Here is a 22,236-nt window from a genome sequence, read left to right as displayed (position 1 = left end):
GGATAATGTAATTTTATTCCTTCAAAAGGTAAGTATACATAAACTTTTCAAAATACGGTCCTTGCTTGATATGTCAAAGTTCAGTTAAAAAAACAAAATGTCCCTCAACTCTGATAACTTAAAGAAACATGTTTTCATTCATTTATAGTATAATGAAATTCAATATAGAAAGTTAAGAAAATACAGGAAACTGGTTTTTATTTAACTTGTTTTTTAAAATAGGTAAAACAATTTACATGGTATAAAAGTCAAGTTATAGAATTATATGCTGTGAAAATTCATCCTGCCTGCTCTTTCAACACCCTTTACCCCCAAACTCCTCACTATCCAGTTTGGTTAGGGCATGATCTCAGGTTCCTGGGATTGAGTGAGCCCTGTGGCCCCATGTTGAGCTCAGCAGGGACTCTGTAACCAAGTAACCATGGTTACCACTTACTTGCCTGTCTTTCAGAGATACTCTAAAGCAAGGTTTTACAAAGAAACTTGAAATTTCCATGTTGTTAAGGAAGCTAGCAAAGAATTCTTGATTTGCTCTTTTCCAAGTCTCATTCATATACTGGTAAAAATCACGTAAGAGTTTCAAAGGTAGAACACAATAAAATATGAATCAATGATTAGTCAGATTACAGCAGTAATTCCCACCAACCCCCAAAATAAGGCTGGTCATGAGGAAGGAAGGTCATCTAGGCCAGGAAGGAAGACAGGAAGTAAGGATTATCTCAGAGTAGAATGACAGATGCTCTCATTTTCCTGGAGTATAGAATTACAGTGCTCAATCCTACCTACTTCTCTGTTTCTAGGCCCACAGGGAGATTTCAGTTTCTTGACCCTTAAAATTAGGTGGGCCCATGATGTGGGTATTTCCAGCCAAAGGGTTATGAGGCTCAAGCATTTAATTGCAGAGGAGAAGCCTCTTCAGTGTTCTCTTCTCCTGCTACAGCTAATAGAGTGGCCATGTGTTCCAGGTGGTACAGCTCGAGATGGTGGAGGCTTTAACCTGGGTCCTTGAGTGACTGTGTGGAGCAAAGCCTTGATGACTCACAGTGGATGTACAGTGTAAGTGAGAAAAATCTGTCATATTAAGCTGCAAGGATTTTGTGATTATTTCTTACTGCCTATCCTCACATTTCCACAGAACTTGAAATTTTTAACAGCATGTATTATTATCAATTTTAAAAAGCTATAGTAGAAAACAACTTTGAAAAGCAACAGTGCAAATGTCAGAAAATTGGTAAAATAAAAATTCAGTTTTAATTCCCAATACATTGTTTTGTTGTGATTTTCTTTATATTTGTCTGTATTGGAAAAGAAGGTCTCAAGTTACTGACCTAAGTGTCCACCTTAAAAAAAGAATGAATTAAACCCAAAGTAAACTAAAGGAAGGCTCTCTTAGAGGTTTATAAAACAAACAGAACAACCAGTGAACCAAAAGTTAGTTCTTTGGAACAACAACATCAACAACAATGAATTGATAAAACTTCAGCCAAACAAAGCAAGAACCTACTAAAACTAGGAAAGAGAGGACCTCACCACACATCATACAAACACTGAAAGGATAATAAGGACTGCTATGAATAATTTTAATAACTGTCATGGAACAGAAATTCCTTTTTTTTTTTTTTAAAGATTTTATTTATTTGACAGATCTCAAGTAGGTGGAGAGACAGGCAGAGAGAGAGAGGAGGAAGCGGGCTTCCCGCTGAGCAGAGAGCCCGATTAGGGACTCGATCCAAGGGCCCTGGGATCATGACCTGAGCTGAAGGCAGAGGCTTTAACTCACTGAGCCACCCAGGTGCCCCGGAACACAAATTTCTGAAGGGACCAAATCGCATTAAAAAATATCCCTAACGATCTCTATAAAGAAAGTGATTTTGGATTTAAAAACCTTCCCACAAAGGTTCTTTCTAGGTTCCCACAAACCTTCCTGCAAAGGTTCTAGGATCACTCTAGATGAACTCTACTAAACATTTAAGGAAGAAACAGAAGACAGAAATACCTCCTAACTTCTTTTACAAGATCAAAATCACCCTGATACTAAAAGCAAAAACATTTTAAGAAAACTAAAGAGAAAAACTGTAATGATCATCTGAATCGACACAGATAAAGCATTTGACAAAATCCAACATGATTAAAACTTCCACAAACAAACAGTAAGGAGGAACTTGCCAACCAGATAAAAAGCAGCTACGAAAAACCTAAAACCTACACCTAACCTCATGCTTAGTGATGAAAGAGTGGCCATTTCCCCCCCAAGATCCACCCTACACTCAACAGTTTTTTGGAAACCCTATCCAGTGCAACAAGGCCTTAAGAGGAAATAAAGGGCAGGAAGATTTGAAAGAAAGAAGTAAAACTGTAATCATGGATCATGTACTTAGAAAATCTAAAGAGTCTATAATAAAGCTACTAAAAGTAACAAGTAAATTTAGCAAGGCTGCAGGTTCTTGTTTTGTTTTTGTTTTTGTTTTTTTTAAGATTTTATTTATTTATTTGACAGAGAGATAGCACAAGTAGGCACAGTGACAGGGAGAGGGAGAAGCAGGCTCTCTGCAGAGCTGGGAGCCCAATGTGGGGCTCAATCCCAGCACCCTGGGATCATGACCTGAGCTGAAAGCAGCGCTTAACCAACTGAGCCACCCAGGCAGCCAGGTTGCAGGTTTTTAAAAAATCATATTTCTAAACACTAGTGATAAACAACTGAAAAATGAAATTAGAACATTTTATTAGCATTAAAAATAGGAAACATTTTGGGATAAATTTGACAAAACTCACGCAAGCCCAGTATTCTGAAAATTAAACAATATTTAAAAATTTAAACAATACAGAAAGAAATTGAAGATCTAAATCAATGAAGATCTATACCATGGGTTGGAAGACTCAGTATATCTTTTTGTTGAAAGTGGCAAGCTGATTCTACAACTTATATGGAAATGCAAAGGACTGAGTAGAGCCAATTTTTTTAAGAACAACAGAGCTGGAGGACTTCTACTACCTGATTTTAAGACTTGGTTATAAGGGTACATAAGATAGTCCTATAAATTAGTGTAATAACAGAAGAGGATTCAGAAATAAATCCACATATTTATGGTCACTTGATTTTTAAAAGGAAGATAATTCAATGGGGGAAAGAACAGCCTCCTCTAAAAATGATGCTGGAGAGTGGATATCCATATGGGAAAGATTACATCACATCATACCCCAAATAAACTCAAAACTGATAAGACTAAATGTGTGGAGGGGCAGGGGGATGGGTGAAACAGGTGACGGGGGATTAGGGCGTGCACTTGTGATGAGCAGTGGATGTTGTTGGAAGTGCTGAATCACTGTACTGCACACCCGAAACTATTACTATACCACAGTAACTAGCTGGAATTTAAATAAAAACTTTAAAACACTTAAAAATTAAAAAAAAAACCCTTAAAAATGTAGAAATGAAATCAAAATATCTGGAAGAAAAAAGAAAATCTTTGTGGCCCTGGGCAGATGTATTCAATTCCTCAGCTTGTCATAACAAATTAACCACCGGGTGGCTCAAAACAACAGGAATTTATTCTCACAGTTCTAGCAGCCAGAAGACAAAAGTGTCAACCAAGACACACTCCCTTTGAAGCCCTGGAGGAGAATCCTTACCCACCTCTTGCAGCTTCTGCTGGCTGCTGGCACTCCGTGGCCTCCGGGACACCACCCACCTCTGCCTCTGTCTCTGTCTTTCCAGGGCCTTCTACGGTGTCTCTCTGTGTCCTCTCCTCTTTCTGTAAGGACACTACTGGATTTAGGGTCCACCTTAATTTAATCCTACATGACCTCCCCTTAATTATATCTGCAAAAAAAAACATTTCCAAAAACGGCTGCATTCCAGGTGGACGTGGATTTTGGGGGAATCCTAGCCAATCCACTCAAGTAGGCAAAGCTTTTCTTAGGACATCCACACATACATTGAAAAGGCGGGCTTGTTAAAAAAGAAATACTTCTCTTTAAAAGCACAGTTATAAGAAGAAGAAAAGGAAAGCTACAGACTGGGAGAAAATACAATAAATATGAGACCAATGACTTGAATCCAGAATGTGAAAGGACTCTTAAACTCAGTAAGATAATTAGTCCATTAGCAAAATGGGCCAAAGATTTAAACAGACACACTGAGCAGACACAAATGCAAACGCAAACCACAATGCGCTGCTTCCACAGACCACTACAACAGCAACATTGAGAAGACTGCCCGGATGTGTGTGGCCAGGAAGCAGAATGACCAGACCGCTCAAACACTGCTCAAGCACTCTGGAGCTTTCTGACAATGTTAAACATCAATTACCATTTCATCCAGTAATCCCACTCCTAGCTATTTACCCAAGAGAAATGAAAACAGATGTCCAGAGAATGTGCGCACCAATGTGTGTAGCAGCTTTGTTCACCATGGGTTCAATCTGGAAATGTTTCATATGTCCACCAATAGGAGGATGAATAAACAAATTGTAGTGTACCCATATAATGTACTTCTCAGCAATAAGAAGGAATGAATAAAAAGGATATATGCTGCACAGGCATAGATCTCAGAAATGCACTGAATGAAAAGAACCTGACACAAAAGAGTACAGACGGCAAGATTCCATGGAATTCCAGAATAGCAAAAGAAATCCATGAGCCAGGCAGACTGTCTGTGGAAATGTGGAGCCAGGCTGGGGCAAAGGGGCACCAGGGAACTTTCTGTAGAGATGCAAATGTTCTATATTTGGATTGAGGTGGTGGTTCAACAAAAGAATATGTTTTTCAAAATTCAAACTGTACCCTGAAAATGAGTGGATTTATTTTTAAGGATGGTCATCTCACAGTACTAGATATACAAGTGAAAGCCCAGAATTCATTTAAATATCCAACAATAAGAAATTGGGTATATAAATTATGACATGACTTCCAATGAAAGATGGCAGTTTGAACAAATGCAATTACCTCTACTTGCTCTCATAATGCCACAAAACTAACAGTAAATTGAGTCTATACCAGATTCTAAAACAAATAAACAAACCTAATTTGTCACGTGAAGACACGAGGGAAACAAGTCACTATGTTTTAAACTGGTATTTTTAACAGGTATTTTTTCCTGCCTTTTCTTTTCTTTTTTTTTTTTTTTAAGATTTATTTGACAGAGAGAGAGATCACAAGTAGGCAGAGAGGCAGGTGGGGGGTGGGAAAGAAGCAGGCTCCCCGCTGTGCAGAGAGCCCGATTCGGGGCTCGATCCCAGGACCCTGAGATCATGACCTGAGCCAAAGGCAGAGGTTTTAACCCACTGAGCCATCCAGGTGCCCCCTTCTTTTTTATTTTTAAACTTACTGTACCACTAGGTGACAGAATAGTGAGGGGATGTTTACTTTTATAGAAGCATGCTAATAAATGAATAAGGAATAATAAAATTTGAAAATCACCATTCTGTAACTCCTGATGTATTAATGGAGGTAGCCAATGATCATCAGTAGCTACTAACATCCGAGAAGGAAGGATGTACCACCGTCTAGAAAGTAGACTTGCTGAGAATAGAACCCGACCAAGCCTGCAGATTCAACTACTTACTTACAAAAAAACAGAGGACAAAAGAACAAGTTACATAGCCCCAGGAGACACAGTAAGCAAAATCCAGATGGAGGTCAACTCTCTGGGACAAACAACTTGTATGTTCAATAAACTGTATCAATAACAAATGATTAAATGAGATTTCAAATACATCAACTAAATGCAATGTGTAAGACTTATCTGAATTCAACAAAACAAACAAGTACATTTATGGGGTACCGGGGTGGCTCAGTTGGTTGAGTGTCTGCCTTGGGCTCAGGTCATGATCCCAGGGTCCTGGGATGGAGTCCCACATCCAGCTCTCTGCTCAGCGGGGAGCCTGCTTCTCCCTCTCCCTGCTGCTTCTCCTGCTTGTGTCCGCTGTCTTGCTCTAATAAATAAATAAAATCTTTAAAAAAGAATTACATTTATAAGACAACTGGAAATTAGAATACTGCCTAGAAATTTGAGGGTATTAATGAGTTATTAATTTTTAGCATCATAATGGTATTTTGCGATAGCTGAACTGTGGTCCCCCAAATTTTTATGTTGAAGCCCTAATCTCTAGTATCTCAGAAATGTGACTGTATTTGAATATAAGGCCTTTAAAGAGATAATTAAAATGAAATAAGGCCACCTGTGGGGGGTTACCTAATCCAATCTTACTGGTATCCTTATAAGAAGGAGATTTGGATGCACACAAGAGACCCTGGGGCTGGGTGCACAGAGAGGAAAGATCACGCAAGGACATGCCAAGAAGGTGGCAGCCCTAAACAACTTCTATGGTAATTCAAAACCTGTAAAACTACATACTGAATTATTTACAGATGAGCAATATTCTCTGGAATTTGCTTCGAAATAACAGAATATGTGTCTGGCCGGAGAGGGAGTTGATGGGAGTATAGATGAGGCAAGACTGACCACAGGTTAATTAATAGTTATTCTGTTTCTTTGTAGGTATGTCTGAAATTTCTCATCAATTTTTTAAAGACAAAAACATCCAACGATGAAAGAATTTATAGCAGACACCAGGGGAAAAAAAAAACACAAAAACAGTCCAGAGGCTGGAAAATGAATGGCCAAGTGTTGAATGACAGCATCCTGCCACATGCAGTGTGGTCTGAGAGGCAGGGGCATCAGCATCACCTAGGAACTTGTTATAAATACAAAATTTCAGGCTCCAACTTGGACCTACTGAATCAATCTGCATCTTCATTTATTTATTTTTAAAAAGATTTTATTCATTCATTTGAGAGACAGCACAAGCAGGGGGAGAGGCGGAGGGAGAGGGAGAAACAGACTCCTGGCCAAGCTGGGAGCCCAATGTGGGGCTCATTCCTAGGACCCTGGACTCATGACCTGAGCCAAAGACAGAAGTTTAACCATCAGGCATCTCTCAATCTGCATTTTTAATAAAATCCCCAAATGAACCACACATACTGATATCAGACTGAAGAAAGCTAGCAGGTGAGCAGGCACAGTGCAACCTAATTTCTACCTCAGAGCCTGCAAAATGCTCAGGAATTGCTCAGGTCAGTTTGGAAAGGGATGCAAAGGTGGGGCTAAAAACAGGATTGGATGCAAATGACAAACAATTAGATCCCAGATCCCTTCCCTGTCTCAGTGCAACAGAGACTGCCTCTCCATGGAATAAGAGGTTTTCTCCTCCAGCAAGAGTAAAATTTAGGTGGTCTCCAGCTAAACTCTGGAAAGACTTGAAAATGGAGGGATACCATGCTGAAAAAGAGGGAGATCAAGGAAAAACACACATATTAAAAGTTGAGACCTCTCCAGTCTTCTTTTCCCCACTTGGATTTTTGAATACCATTATCACAAAAATATCTGACGGTACTGACCTTGAGTCTTCCCTAAGGAAATAGCCTAGATAATGCCCTATTGATCAATATGAACTACATATCCAAAGATCATCAGACATTCAAAGAAAATCTCTACTATGAAAAGTCAAACCGACAAGAAGAAATAGACAACTTGGAGGAAAGAGATGCATTCAACATTAGGAGAAAACCTGATTTAGAAACTCACTGTTTTCAGGAAGGAAATACTACATCCATGAAACAAGAAGAGAGACTATTTAAAATAACAACAGAAAACGAGAAAGTACTCTTGGAAAGTAAAAATATGATCATGGCAGAAATGATAAGCTGAACATAAAAGTTAGAAAATTCAGGAAATTCCCCCCAAAATTTAGAAAAAGATAAAGAGCAACATGAGAGAACCAACCCAGCAGGTGCAAAATCTCAATAATGGGTGTCACAGAAAAAGAACCAACAGGAGGGGAAGAAATAAAAGAAAAGACTCCAGCATTTTCTAGGACTGGTTTTTCAAGACTTAGAGTCCATCAGTGCCCACCTTGATGGAAGAAAACAGACATCCTTGGAAATTTCAAAACAAAGGCAACAAAGAGATAACCAGTTTTTCCAACAGAAAAATAAAAACAACAGGTTTCATTCAAAGAAATGAGAGCTGGGGTGGATATCTTAAAAACAGGTAAATTAAGGGAAAGAATAAAGCATTTACCCTACCCCATAGGAGATGTACCACAGGACAACCAAGTAGCAGATGAGGCAAAGTAGCGCTTTATTTACTTATTTATTATTTTTTAACTTAAAAATTTAAAAAATTTTTATAAACATATAATGTATTTTTAGCCCAAGGGGTACAGGTCTGTAAATTGCCAGGTTTACACACTTCGCAGCACTCACCATAGTGCATACCCTCCCCAATGTCCATACCCCACCACCCTCTTCCAAAAAGTAGCGCTTTAAAGAGTGTTCCAACTTAAAAATGAGAAATGAGAAATAAATTAAAATGAGAAATAAACTGCAGACTTAGAATTCCATCATTCCGCAACCAGCCCTTCTTCCCCAGGCTCCCACCCATGAATTAACAGGTGTAAACCTTAAGCAACTATTGCTATCATCTCACAACAGGAGAGAACCCAGACATTCTGTGTCTCCTATAGACTGACGCTGAGTCTGGTCAAAATCTCCAGATCAGCTGCCAATCTGAAAGAAGTACAGAGGACACAAACTGAAAGCAGTCCAAATTTCTATCAACGACTGAATAGACAAACAGCAGTCTATCCACACAATAGAATATCACTCAGCAATAAAAAAGGAAGAAAGTACCAAAATTTGCAACAGGGATAATCTCAAAATCATTATGCTGAACGAAAGAGGCCAGGGCAAAAGAAAAAGAATGCACATTGCATGATTCCATTTATATAAAATCTTAGAAAATGCAAACTTGCCTATAATAAGGAAAGCAGATCCTCGGTTGCAAAGGAAACAGGGAGGGGCAACAGGGAGAAATTACAAAGGGGCATAAGGAACTTTTGGGGGGGCGATAGCAGTATTTATTTTCTTCTCGTGGGTGCAGACCATGGCAGAAAGTATCAAACGAGTACAAGTAAGGATGTGTTATTGTATATTAGTTATACTTCAATAAAGCTGATTTTTAGAAAAGATTTTATTTATTTATTTGACAGAGAAAAGATACAGCGGAAGAGGGAACACAAGCAAGTGGAGTGGGAGAGGGAGAAGCAGGCAACACGGGGCTTGATCTCAGCACCCTGGGATGACTTGAGCAAAAGGCAGATGCTTTATGACTGAGAGACCCAGGGGCCTCAATAAAGCTGTTTTTAAAAAAGGAAAGAAAGAGAGGACAGAGGGACCTAATGGGTGGTACTATGAACATGTAATCAGCAAAAGTCACACTGTGGAAAATTCTGAAGGTCAAACGGTTCAGTTCTTCAACAGAAGAACAGGGGAATGGGGAATGGAGAAGTAATCTACGGAGCAAAAAAGAGACTTAAGCCATCTCAGAGGCACCTGCATAGCTCAGTTGTTTGAGTGTCCAACTCTTAATGTCAGTTTAGGTTTTATCTCAGGGTTATGAGTTCGAACCCCATGTTGGGATGACTATTAAAAAAAAAAAACACAATTTTTTTAAAAGAGTAAGACTAAAGTCTGCAGGGATACACATTTGGGTGATAAAATGATCTTTCAGAAATACAAGAAAGTGACTATTCTATGAGCCATGCTACTTGGGGGAGAGGAGCTGGGGATGGAGACATCACACAGAAGGGCTGTATGGGGCAGAGGCCTAGTTCTTTATCTGAGTGGCAATTACAAGGGTGTTCACCTTGAAGTCCAGTGAGCTATACATTTTTGTGTATATCACACCATCTAAATTAGCAGGGCATATGGCTGTGGGAGAAATTTCTAGAAGATGGACCTTCCAAATTCCTTTGAGTGTACCTGAAGAGATTTACAGAATAGGGAAGAGTTTATGGTTGAATTAGAGATAAATATAAAGAAATAAAAAAGACAAAAGGAAAACAAAAATGTTCAGGAAAGGAAATGCAACTGTAATAGACACACAACACTGGCTAGCTATGGATGGTTTCTGCAGAGTCCTGCTTACGTGAACACTGGATACTGTTCTAAACATGCTTGGTGATACCGACAGCACGGGGCCTCGAAGAGTGCACGGATATAGCGATGGTGGTAGTGGGGCTTCCCAGCAAGACGGAGAGGCCTGGGTGATCACCTTCCCTTTGGGAAGTAAACAGCTAATGCTCTAAGTGAGAAACGCTGAGTGTGTAGTGAGGAAGTCACCAGAGGTGTGAAGGTCAGTATGGTCAGCAAAAGGAACTGAAGTTGCCTGTGAGGAGCAGGCAGGAAAAGGGGACTTTTTCTTTCTTTTTTTTTTTTTTTAAAGTGCTGACCCAACTAGGTAATCCTTTTGAACATGTACCTTCATTACTTGGGTAAAAATTAAGGTTATATCTGAAAGTGAAAATAAGGAAATTTTAATTTAAAACATGTCTGTAGTTTACCTATTTTTAGGGCACACCGTTCTCCAACATTTTTTATGTCTTTTTTTTTTTTTTTGGAGAAATTTATTTATTTGGCAGAGATCACAGGTAGACAGTGAGGTAGGCAGAGAGAGAGAGAGGAGGAAGCAGGCTCCCTGCCGAGCAGAGAGCCGGATGTGGGACTCTATCCCAGGACCCTGAAATCATGACCTGAGCCAGAGGCAGAGGCTTAACCCATGGAGCCACACAGGCACCCCATTTTTTTATGTCTTGAGTCAGGATGCTGATGGCCTCTTATAGTAACTGTCCTCAGCATAAACATTTTTCACAGAAATACTATCTAGATTCTGGATCCCATTATGTCAGTTTGCCTTCTTACTGCTCATGTGAAGCTAGATCATTCCATTGAGGTGTGTGCCATACTTCTCTGCCTCAGGGGTACCTCCTCCCTGAGACTGTTAGACTATGCTGTTCTGCAACATAGTTTCATCTCATGGTTTATCATCCATTTATCATCCTTGCCTGAATCAATTACCATAATGGGAAAACAATGATTTTTCTAATTCCAGGATTCACTCTGCTTTCATGAACTGGCAGGTTTTTTTCTTGTTCAGGAAATATATTTTGATTTTTTATGCAGTGTGTTATAATCCAGCACCATCATTATTCTTTTGAATGCCTGATTTTTTCCCCAAATTCCTCTTGTCAGAATTCCTTCAAGCTAGCTCCTGTATCCTCTTGACAGGTCTCAGTCTCTAAAAGTGCTTGTTTGCTTTATGGCATCTTGAACTTCTATCGACCCAGAGTCATTTTTTTCAAGGAATCCTACCTTTTATTGAAAAAATGGTATTTAGAAAGCAACAACTGAGCTCAAGGTACATGTTACACTGAGGTGTCACTGTCTAGGCCCTTTCAGGAGATGGGGCTGGAAATTAATTTTTTTTATCAAGAGTTTATACTGATAACCTCCAATTCAAAGCTAACATCACATGATTCTTCCTTTCACTTCACCTCATTCCATATTTTTATCTCCCTTCTCCCAAAGTTAGAACCTCGTTCCCAATCACATTAGTATGTTGATTTATTTATTATCCTGGCTCTAATACATAGATTTTCTTAAAAGATTTATTTATTTATTTATTTATTTGACAGAGATCACAAGTAGGCAGAGAAGCAGGCTCCCTGCTGAGCAGAGAGCCCAACAGAGGGCTCCATCCCAGGACCCTGGGATCAAGACCTGAGCCGAAGGCAGAGGCTTTAACCTACTGAGCCACCCAGGCGCCCCTGACTCAAATACATATTAAATAGCTTCTGACTTAATACACAGGACCATTGCCAATAACTAACAATGAAATAAAGAGCAACATGTCTTTCCCACTCTTTTTGTCCTTACAACATATCCCACTACCATGTACAGAGCACTGTCTTAAGTTACCAAACTATCTTTTTTTTACTTTGTTTATGTAACCAACTTGTTTTTATTAGTTGCTCTTTGTACATTCAATTATAGGATTTGCTTTGTTTTCATTTCATGTAATTGAATATGAAAAATATTTACATGGTTTAAAGTCAAAACCATATATAAAAGAATACTCAGGAAAGTCCCATTTCCTTCCTTATCCCCCTCCAACCATACCCACCACCCACTTACCATTTGTTTCTGGTTTATAGTTCCTAAGCATATTCTGCAAAAATGATTTGTAGAGGTGTTTCCTCTGGAAAAATTACTAGATGTGAAACTGCTAGGTCAAAGGGTAAATGCTTATAAGCTTCTGTTAAGTATGACCAAATTCTCCTCCATAGTGACTGCGGACTTCCTTTTTTACCCTTATCACAATAACCAGTCTTCATTTGTTACCACACCATATTGTTACAATACTATGAAATATATTCCCTATACTGTACTTTCCATTTCCATGAGGGACTGACTTTATAACTAGAAGTTTGCCCTCTGAATTTGCTTTGCCAATTTTTCCCATTGCACCACCCATCTCCCATCCAGCAACAGCCAGTTTGTTCTCTGTATTTTTGGCTTGAGAGTTGTGTTTTTTAGAGTCCTCATGTAAGCAAAATCATGTGGTATTTCTGTCTGACTTATTTCACTTAGCATAATACCCTTTAGCTCCATCCATGCTGTCAAAAACGGCAGGTTTTCATTCTTCTTGATGTCTGAGTCATTATTATGTTTGGACTTCTTTCTCTTTATTTTTTGTGTATCTATTATAGGTTTTTGATTTGTGGTTAGCATTGTGTTCATATATAACACTTAAAATTTTTATATTTATTTATTTGACAGAGAAAGACACAGCAAGAGAGGGAACACAAGCATGGGGAGTGGGAGAGGGAGAAGCAGGCTTCCTGCTGAGCAGGGAGTCCAATATGGGGTTCAATTCCAGGACCCTGGGATTGTGACCTGAGCCGAAGGGAGATGCTTAGCGGCTGAGCCACCCAGGTGCCCCTAACATTCTGTGTATAGCAGTCTATATTAAATTAATGGTCACTTAAATTTGAACACATTCTAAAAGCACTAAGCTTCTATACTCTCCTCCACATGTTATGTATGTCATATTTTATTTACATCTTTTTGTGTATCCTTTGACTAAAACTTTTGGATACAATTGCTTTTAACCTCCCCTGGCTTTATTAGTGGTGAATCTACTACCTTTATTAGATGTTGGTTTTTACCTGTGAAATTTTTTCCTTTCATAATTTTCTTTCACTTATGGCCCTTTCTTCCTACTTAAAGAATGCTGCTTAACATTTCTTGTAAGGCTGGTTTACTGGTGATGAACTCCTTTAACTTTTGTTTGGGAAACTCTACTTTTCAATTCTGAATGACAATCTAGGTGAAGAGTATCCATGGTTGTAATGTTTTCCTTTCAGCACTTTGAGTATATCATCCACTCGCTTCTACCCTACAGAGTTTCTGCTGAAAACTGAGCAGACATTCTTATGGGGTTTCCCTATATATAACTATTCTCTCTTCTGTTTTAAAAATGATCTTTATCATTAATTTTTGCCATTTTTATTATTATGTGTTTTGGTGTGGCCCTTCTTGGGTTCATCTTATTTGGGAATTTCTGTGCTTCTTGAACCTAGATGTCTTTTTCCTTTCCCAGATTAGAGAGATTTTTCAGCTAATATTTATTCAGATATGTCTTTTGGTCCCTTTGCTCCCTTCTCTTTCTGGGATCCCTATAATGTTATTATATATGCTGATGTCACAGAGTTCCCTTGACCTATTCTTGTATTTTATTTTCCTCTTTTCTTTTGGCTGTTCACCTTGGTTGTTTTCCATTACCCTTCTTCCAGACTGCTGATCCATACCCTCTAATCTGGCTGTTGACTCCTTTTAAAGTATTCTTCATTTCAGTTATTGTATTTTTTTAAATTTTATTTATTTATTTGACAGAGAGAGATCACAAGTAGGCAGAGAGGCAGGCGGGGGGTAGGGGTAAGCAGGCTCCCTGCTGAGCAGAGAGCCCGATGCAGGGCTCAATCCCAGGACCCTGAGATCATGACCTGAGCTAAAGGCAGAGGCCTAACCCACTGAGCCACCCAGGCACCCCATCAGTTATTGTTATTTTTCAGCTCTAACTGGTTTTTTATTTTTTCTATCTCTTTGTTGAAGTTCTTAAATTTGAACACATTCTAAAAGCACTAAGCTTCTATACTCTCCTCCACATGTTATGTATGTCATATTTCCATTCATTCATTCTTCTCCCAAGTCCAGTGAGTATCTTTACGACCATTACTTTGAACTCTGTGTCAGGCATTTTCCTTACTTCTATTTCATTCAGCTCTTTTTCTGTGATTTTTCATTTGGGACATATTCCGCTGTTTCTTCATTTTGTCTAACTCTCTGTATTTGTTTCTATGTATTAGGGTAGGTCAGCTGACTCCTACTTCTGAAAGTAGTGGCCTTGTGTAGAAAAGGTCCTATGGTTCCCAATGGCATAATCCCCACTGGTCAACCATACCAGTTCTCCAGGGGTATCCCCTTTGTGGGTTGCATCAAACCTCCCATATTGGTTGTGCCACAATCACTGTGGGCATGCTGGTGGATAGGGCTGGCCTTTACCCCAGCTGGCTAAAATGACCTGCTTCACCTAATGTGGGTGCCCTAAGCAGAGTTTATAGCTCATGCTGTTGAGAGGCCCAGCTGCAGCTGTGGTGGGCTCAGTGGTGAGTGGGGCTGGCAGTCAGCCTAAGCATCTGCAATTAACCTCTGCCATGGTGGTAGGCACACTGAAGGGCAGAGCTTTCTCCCTAAGCAGCTACCTAAGAGGCTTGGATTATTTTCTCTGTCTCCCTAGGGCACAAATCTCTTTGGTGTGGTGCCTGCAGAAGCAGGTAGGCTGTGTGGGGTGGGTCTGCAGGGGAACTCTGGACCAGAGCACACAGTGCTAGCAAGGTAGATGCAGAGTGTTAGAACTGGCTCCTACAAGTATCTGGCTATGTAGGCAAAGGCAGGGTAATAAATATGGCACCCACCATCACTTTTGCTCCAGGAGAAATCTCCTACAGATTCCTGTCCCTGCAGCACATGTTATAAGATTAATTGATAAACCTCCTTCGTGTATACCACAGGTGCTTTTCAAACTGCAATTTCTGGGCTGTGTTTCTGGGAAATTCATTTATTTTTAAAAAGATTTTTATTTATTTATTTGTCAGAGAGAGAGAGAGTATGCACAAGCAAGAGGAGTGGCAGACAGAGGGAAAAGCAGGTTCCCTATTGAGCCAAGGAGCCCAGATACGGGATTCCATCCCAGGACCCTAGGATCATGACCTGAGCTGAAGGCAGACACTTAACCGAATGAGCCACCCAGGCGCCCACTGGGCCTTGGCTCTATAAGGGCAAAGACTTGGTTTTCTGTCACCCATTGGTTCTCCCAGAGTTAATCCGGGGCTGATTTTCAAAGCCAGCTATTAAAGGGTCTTGTTTTCTTAGGGTGGGTCCCCAGGCCCAGGTGCCCAGGGTACCCAGTGTGGGGTCTGACCCTCACTCTTCCATGCTTATGATGTCCCTCCTGTTTGTAGTGAGTCACAGCAGGGAGTTTGGTTCCAGACTGCATTTCCACCCATCCAACCCTTTTTGATGTGGCCTTCCCTCTGCAACTAGCAGATTTGTTCTGCCAATCCTCAGGGTTTCAGAGTTAGTTGCATAGATATAATTGTTGCCTCAGTGTGTCTGTGGGACATGGCGAGCTCAGGATCCTCTTACTTTGCCATCTTTCACCTCACTGTCTTTCTTTCTTAAATGACAGTTTAACTAATATTGAATTCTAAGTTGATATATTAGTCTCTTGTGTTCTAAATTCTATTGTTGATGAGAATCTGTCAGTTTAGCTGTTGTTTCTCAGAGGTATGGCAGAAACTGTTAGCAGCTCTCAAAATTTATGTTCCCTTCACTTTCTGAAGCCTAGAGCTAATCTGTATTTCCAGCGAGGGAAACTCCTTTGCAGTTAGGTATGGACACATAGCTGATTTCTAGCCAAAGGGAGGTAAGCAGATGTGACATTATCTACTTCCGGGCTGAGCTCACCATCCCCTCTTCCTGCAGGCAACCAGAGCAACTCCAAAGAATACATGGTGAAGGCAGTAGAGCCAGGTCCCTGAGTGTGCAGAGCCACCCAATAATCTGAAATTACCCGTCCACCACCCCCGCCAGGACTGTGACATGAAAGAAATAAAGTTGTAGTAAATTTGAGCCATTATATTTCTGATCTATTTGTACAGCACTTTAGCCCATTCTACTTAATATACTTCTACTTGGTTCTTTTTCATCTTTCCCCTCTTGCTGCCTATGTCCCTACTTCTATTACAAAATTTTTATTCACTGTAAACCTTCACTGTATCTTTTGCCTGCTGTCAGCCTCATGTAAATATTCTGAACCAGAGCACTGATTTATGAAATGTGGCATTCTGCAAGTACTTGTATTACAGTTATTGATGGCTCAACTACCTCATGATTCAGCATGGCCCAGGGGCTTTTTCTGCCAAGAACAGGCACAAAGCCAATCATTCAGCAATTTGAACTTCTTACCTATAAAATTAATTAGCTTTCATTTGACTTTGTCCAATTTGTAAGTACCCAATTTATCTAGGTTATTTTGACTTGTTGGCATATAAATACATATACACAGTACATCACTAGTCATGGATTAAAACTCATTAAATAAAACTGGGTTCCAGCCTGACCTCTGAAAGGCTAACTGATAAAAGCTATCCATACCAGCACCATATCCTTTATAATGTCTCTGTATCATCTTCCAACCATCTAATCGTGGTATCATCTGAGCTAAACTAGGTTTACCAAGGTTGTCGATTATTACATTTCTTATAATTAAATCAACAGTATGAGAAAAATCAAGATCTATGTGCTCTGCTTCCTCCAGATCCTTCTAATTGCTCTTGAACAAATCAGGTTATACTTATATGATTCAGTTTTCCATACAGCTACCATTAACTTTAACCCAATGCTCTATGCTTGCTTAAATATAGTAAATTAATATTCTGGTGATGTATATTTTAACATATCCCTCCCTCACAAAGAGACTGTGACTTCTCATTTACTCAAAATTCCACACATATATTTGCCTCTTCATCATTTGGTGGGAACAGATAATTAATGTAAGTACAATGCTCAGAATTAGGGAAAAAGGAGTTCTATACCTTATAGTAGTTGTTTGCTTTTTGCCAGCAAATTTTAAGATATCACTAAATAGGAATATACCTAAAGAAATTAACAAATACGGGAAAGCTATCCATAACAGCAACAGTTAAAGGATCATAAGAATGGGTGTTGTTTGAGAGAAGGATTTATTTGTTTGTGAACTATTGTTTGTACCACCACCAGAAATGTCCAAATACACGGGATGACTGCTTAGCCAACATGCTCACGTCTTGTTGTCAAAGCACATCTGAACTAGAGATCGCTTCTTACTTCTCAGTGATTATCATCACCTTTGATCTTGCTCTTAAGCAAATGAAGAGTGACCATACCATGACCAGGAAGTACCAATCAGAAATATACACTCAGTATTCCTGAGACTTTACCCAGAAGTCCCAAGCTACAGAACACAGCTCTTGGGATGACTTAGCAGCCACAGAGATGTGAGACTGCTCAGGTTCAATTACTTATGGCTTCTAAAACGAAGGCTCTGTTTATCATTGCTGAGAAAGTGAACCAAGCCAGTCATCTCCAAATCACACAGTGTGGGGTAACCTAGCTAATCAACCACAAGGGTACCAAAGTTCCACATCAGCTTACTCTACCACCATAAACACTTGCCTCATTTGTCTTTATTCCCTCAGGTTTCAAAAAAGATAAGATACACATCTCCTCAGAGTGATTTTTTTTTTCTTTAAAAGCATACACTAATGGTGGAAGTTTCAGAGATTAAGACAAGTTTTTTGGGGCGGGCAGATCCCTTAAGTGAAATAATTCTACCTAAATAAATATATATGGTACTTTTTAGTCTATATTTTATGGAGATTATGTGATTCAAAGTGTCTAAATCATGGTCCTGAACCTACATTCCATGAACGATACTAAGATGTTCAAGTGTTAAAACTGAGTAATAGTTTTTTCCCTAATATTTTTTCCTTAATTTGAGGAGAAAGTGCCCTATGAAAAAGAGAATATTAACAGAATAAAGAAAAACATATGATCATCTTGAGATGCAGAAAAAGCTTCTGACAAAATTCAACACCAATTCATGATAAAAAAAAAACAACAAAATAAAACAAAACAAAAGCCTCTCAGCAAAATAAGAATTGTGGAAAATTTCCTCAACTTGAGAAAGGACATCTATCATCATACTTAACTGTGAAAGACTGACCACTTTCCCCTTAAAACTGGGAACAAGGCAAGGGGGGGAAAAGGGGCACAGAGATTAGAAAAGGAAAGTAAAACTATTTATAGGTGAGGTGTATATACAGTTAACACTAACACTACAGGTTTAAACTGTGCGGGCCCATTTACATGTGGGTTTTTTTTCAATAAATATATGGGAAAACTTTTTGGAGATCCATGACAAGTTGAAGAAACTCAGACACAAACTGTGTAAACTTAGAAATATCGAAAAGATTAAGAAAAAGGTATGCCACGAATGCATAAAATATATGTAGATACATTATACTATTCTGTTTTAACATTTACTACCATATAATACACACAAATTATAAAAAGTTAAACTTAATCAAAACTTATACACACACTTACAGGCCATACATGGCACCATTTGCAATCAAGAGAAATGTAAACAAGCGTGAAGATGCAGTGTGAAATCGTAGCGGCATGAAACTAACTAGTATATACTGTACTACCGTAATAATCTCATAGCCACCTCCTGTTTGCGGTGGCTCAAGTGTTTTGACTATCCCCTTAAAATGCCATGTGATGCCAACTTAATCATCTCCACATGAGCCACTTGCCTCTCCAGTAAAAGGCTTTTCGGAGTAAAAAGTGGTTTCTCAGTTTTTCTGTATTCTTCATCATGTTTAGTGCGATACTGCAAACCCTGAATAACATGACAGAACCCATATGAACCCTAGAACCCCATGAGTTCAACACCAAGGCATTAAAGTGGCCTACTTGCCTCCAAACACAATGTCCCCTTTTCAGCCTCTGGATCACAGTACTCTATGGAAAGGAATGTCAATGCTATGGAAGAGAATGCTGGTGGAGAGAATGTCATCAAAATCTGGAAGGATTACACCACTGAAAATGCCATCAAACCTGAAACAAACTCCTGCTGGAGAAAACTGTGTCCAGGTGTTGTGCATGACTTCATGGGATTTAAAACAGCGCCAATCAGGGACGCCTGGGTGGCTCAGTGGGTTAGGGCCTCTGCCTTCGGCTCAGGTCATGATCCCAGAGTCCTGAGATCCAGCCCCGCATCGGGCTCTCTGCTCTGCAGGAAGCCTGCTTCCTCTTCGCTCTCTGCTTGCCTCTCCACCTACTTGTGATCTCTGTCTGTCAAATAAATAAATAAAATATTTAAAAAAAAAACACACAGAGCCAATCAAAGAAGTTATGGAAGAAACAGTGGATATGGCGGGGAAAAAAAGGTAGAGGTGAAGGGTTTCAAGATATGAATTTTAAAGAAATTCAAAAGCTAACAGACATCATACTAGAGGTATTAACAGAAAATGACTTGCGTGCTTCCAAACCTGTGCTAAGATGATGAGGAAGAAGATAGAGCAAGGAGTCCCAGAAAACAAACTGTATCTGCCAAGCTGGCAGAGTAGACAGTCTGGCAGACAATAAGGGTTCTGCTTATTCAAGATTGCTATTTACTTTTATGGTATAAACTTTTCTGTAATACTAGCACTGAAGCTAAAGCAAATGGTGGAAGGAGGACTGGTACCATATGGAAACATTTTTAGAGATGTGAAAAAGCAAAAACATCAGACAGAAATTACCATGTATTTCCGTAAAGTTACATCAAGTGTGCCAGCCTCTCCTGACTCCCCTTCCACCTCTCCACTTCTGCCACCTTCAGCCTACTCAATGTGAAGATGAGGAGGAGGCAGACCTTTATAATGGTCCACTTCCACTTAATGAGCAGTAAGTAATCATCATGCTGCAGAGTTAATAAGCCTACCTGTTGTGTGTGTGTGTGAGCATCTTTGTGTGAAAATCTAATTAACTGTATGGCAAAAACTGTAGGACACATTTTTATGCCATCACCAATATCATCACCTAAGTGTTCATCATATAAAACATTGTGCATAAACTTGTATAGAATTGGAAAGCCTCTCCTACACAGCATAAGCTGAATGATATTTAATGTAAAATTAATTATGTGTTGTTTTCATATTGTTTCATACCTTAAAATATGTCCCTCTCTCTCCTAATTGGAGATATTGTGTATCAGCCCATCACCAAAGGTAAATGGTTTTAAAAAATGTTAATGTTTCCAATATTGCATTACAAATTGACTGTAATACTGTATGCCATAATTTTTTTTTTTTTTAGATTTATTTATTTGACAGAGACCACAAGTAGGCAGAGAAGCAGGCAGAGAGAGAGGAAGCGAAGCAGGCTCGCCGCTGAGCAGAGAGCCTGATGTGGGGCTCGATCCCAGGACCCTGGGATCATGACCTGAGCCGAAGGCAGAGGCTTTAACCCACTGAACCACACAGGCGCCCCTGCCATAAAATTTTTTAAGATTTTATTTATTTGAAAGAGAAAAAATGTGAGGTGGCAGGGGTGGGGGGTGGGGAACAGAGTAGGAGGGAGAGGGAAGGGGAAAGAATCTCAAGCAGACTGCAAGGTGAGGGCACAGTTGGGCACGAGGCTTGATCTCACAACTCTGAGATCTGACCTGAGCTGAAACCAAGAGTTTACCACTTAACTGATGAGCCACCCAGGCCCCTGCCATAAAAATATTATAATTATTCATTAATTAACATATAAGCTAAGCTAGGAAAAGCAATTATATTGTTGTTTCTTTGTTACCAAGAATCATTAGACCTGTAAATAAACATGAATTTTTTTTTCACATTATTTTTCATTTTCAACGTCTAGTGTTAGCAATATATATAACAGCTACAGTGTTTTTACCATATAAAACAATACTGGTGTAGGTACTTACAGAGAAATGATTCATCTTGTAAGCAAACAACATCAACTTTGGTATCAGTAAATACAGTACAGGGCACCTGGATGTCTCCATCAGTTAAGCATCTGCCTTTGGCACAGGTCATGATCCCAGGGTCCTGGGATCAAGTCTCACATCGGACTCCTTGTGCAGTGAGGAGTCTGCTTCTCCCTCTGACCCTGCCCTGTCTCATGCTCGCTCTCTTTCAAATAAATAAATAAAATCTTAAAAAAAAAATAACAGTACAGTGCTATAAATGTTTTTCCTGTCATGATTTTAACATTTTCTTTTCTGTAGCTGACATTATTATAAGAATACAGTATATAATACATATACAAAATATGTGTTAATCAACTGTTTATATTATTGGTAAGGCTTCTGGTCAAAAGTAGGCTGCTAGTAGTTAAGTTTTAGGGAATCAAAAGTTTTATGTGGATTTTCGACTATGGAGGGGATAGGTCAGTACTTCTAACCCTTGCACTGTTCAATGTCGACTGTATAGAGAAAATGCTAAGGCAACAACTAATAACTTACTGGAATTAATAAATTAACTTCATTAAGGTTACAGATCAATTTTTAAAAAGTTACATATATACACATGTGCATATATATAAAAACAAAACTTTAAAATGTAAAAAATACCTTCTGCAATAGACAAAAAATCATCAAATATGTAGAAACAAAACTCTTAAAATATGTACAAAACATCAATGCTAAAAATTGTAAAATACTGCTGAGAGAAACTGAAGACCTAAATAAATGACAAATATACCCTGTCCATGATAAAAAGATTAATACTAAGATAGCAATGCTTCCCAGATTGACAGATTCAATATACTCCTGATCAAAATCCAACTATGCTTTTTTTGTAGAAAAATCAACCAAGCTGATTCTAAAATGTATAAGAAAATACAAAGGACTGGAATAACCAAAAATTTTAAAAAAGGACAAAGTTGAAAGATTTACAATACCTGATTTCCAGACCTATTAACCGCAGAACCAAAGACAGCTGTGGTACTGACTTAAGAACAAAGAGAACAGTTTAAAAGATTTACAAATAAATACCAAAGGTCCATTTGACTTACAAGAAAATACCAATGTTATTCAATGGAGGAAAGGAAAGTCTTTTCAACAAATAATTCTGGACCAACTGGATAAATGTGTGTGGGGGGGAGGACCTCAATCCCACCTCATATTATATACACAAGTATCAATTCAGGATGGATCACAAGTTTATTTATTTA

The 22,236-nt window shown here is 39.0% G+C and overlaps 1 protein-coding gene across 3 annotated transcripts in view; it reads right to left on the bottom strand.

The window, feature by feature from the left end:
- The window catches only part of GPR160 (G protein-coupled receptor 160), a 40,463-nt gene that overhangs the window by 3,850 nt on the left and 14,377 nt on the right, over positions 1-22,236 (bottom strand). The window lies entirely within an intron of this gene.

This window comes from Mustela putorius, unplaced genomic scaffold (genome assembly GCF_011764305.1).
Source record: "Mustela putorius furo isolate JIRA1106 unplaced genomic scaffold, ASM1176430v1.1 tig00003834_pilon_pilon_pilon, whole genome shotgun sequence".
Lineage (NCBI taxonomy): Eukaryota > Metazoa > Chordata > Mammalia > Carnivora > Mustelidae > Mustela > Mustela putorius.
The sequence above is the reverse complement of the archived record's forward strand: the minus strand, read 5'-3'. Positions and strand labels throughout refer to the sequence as shown.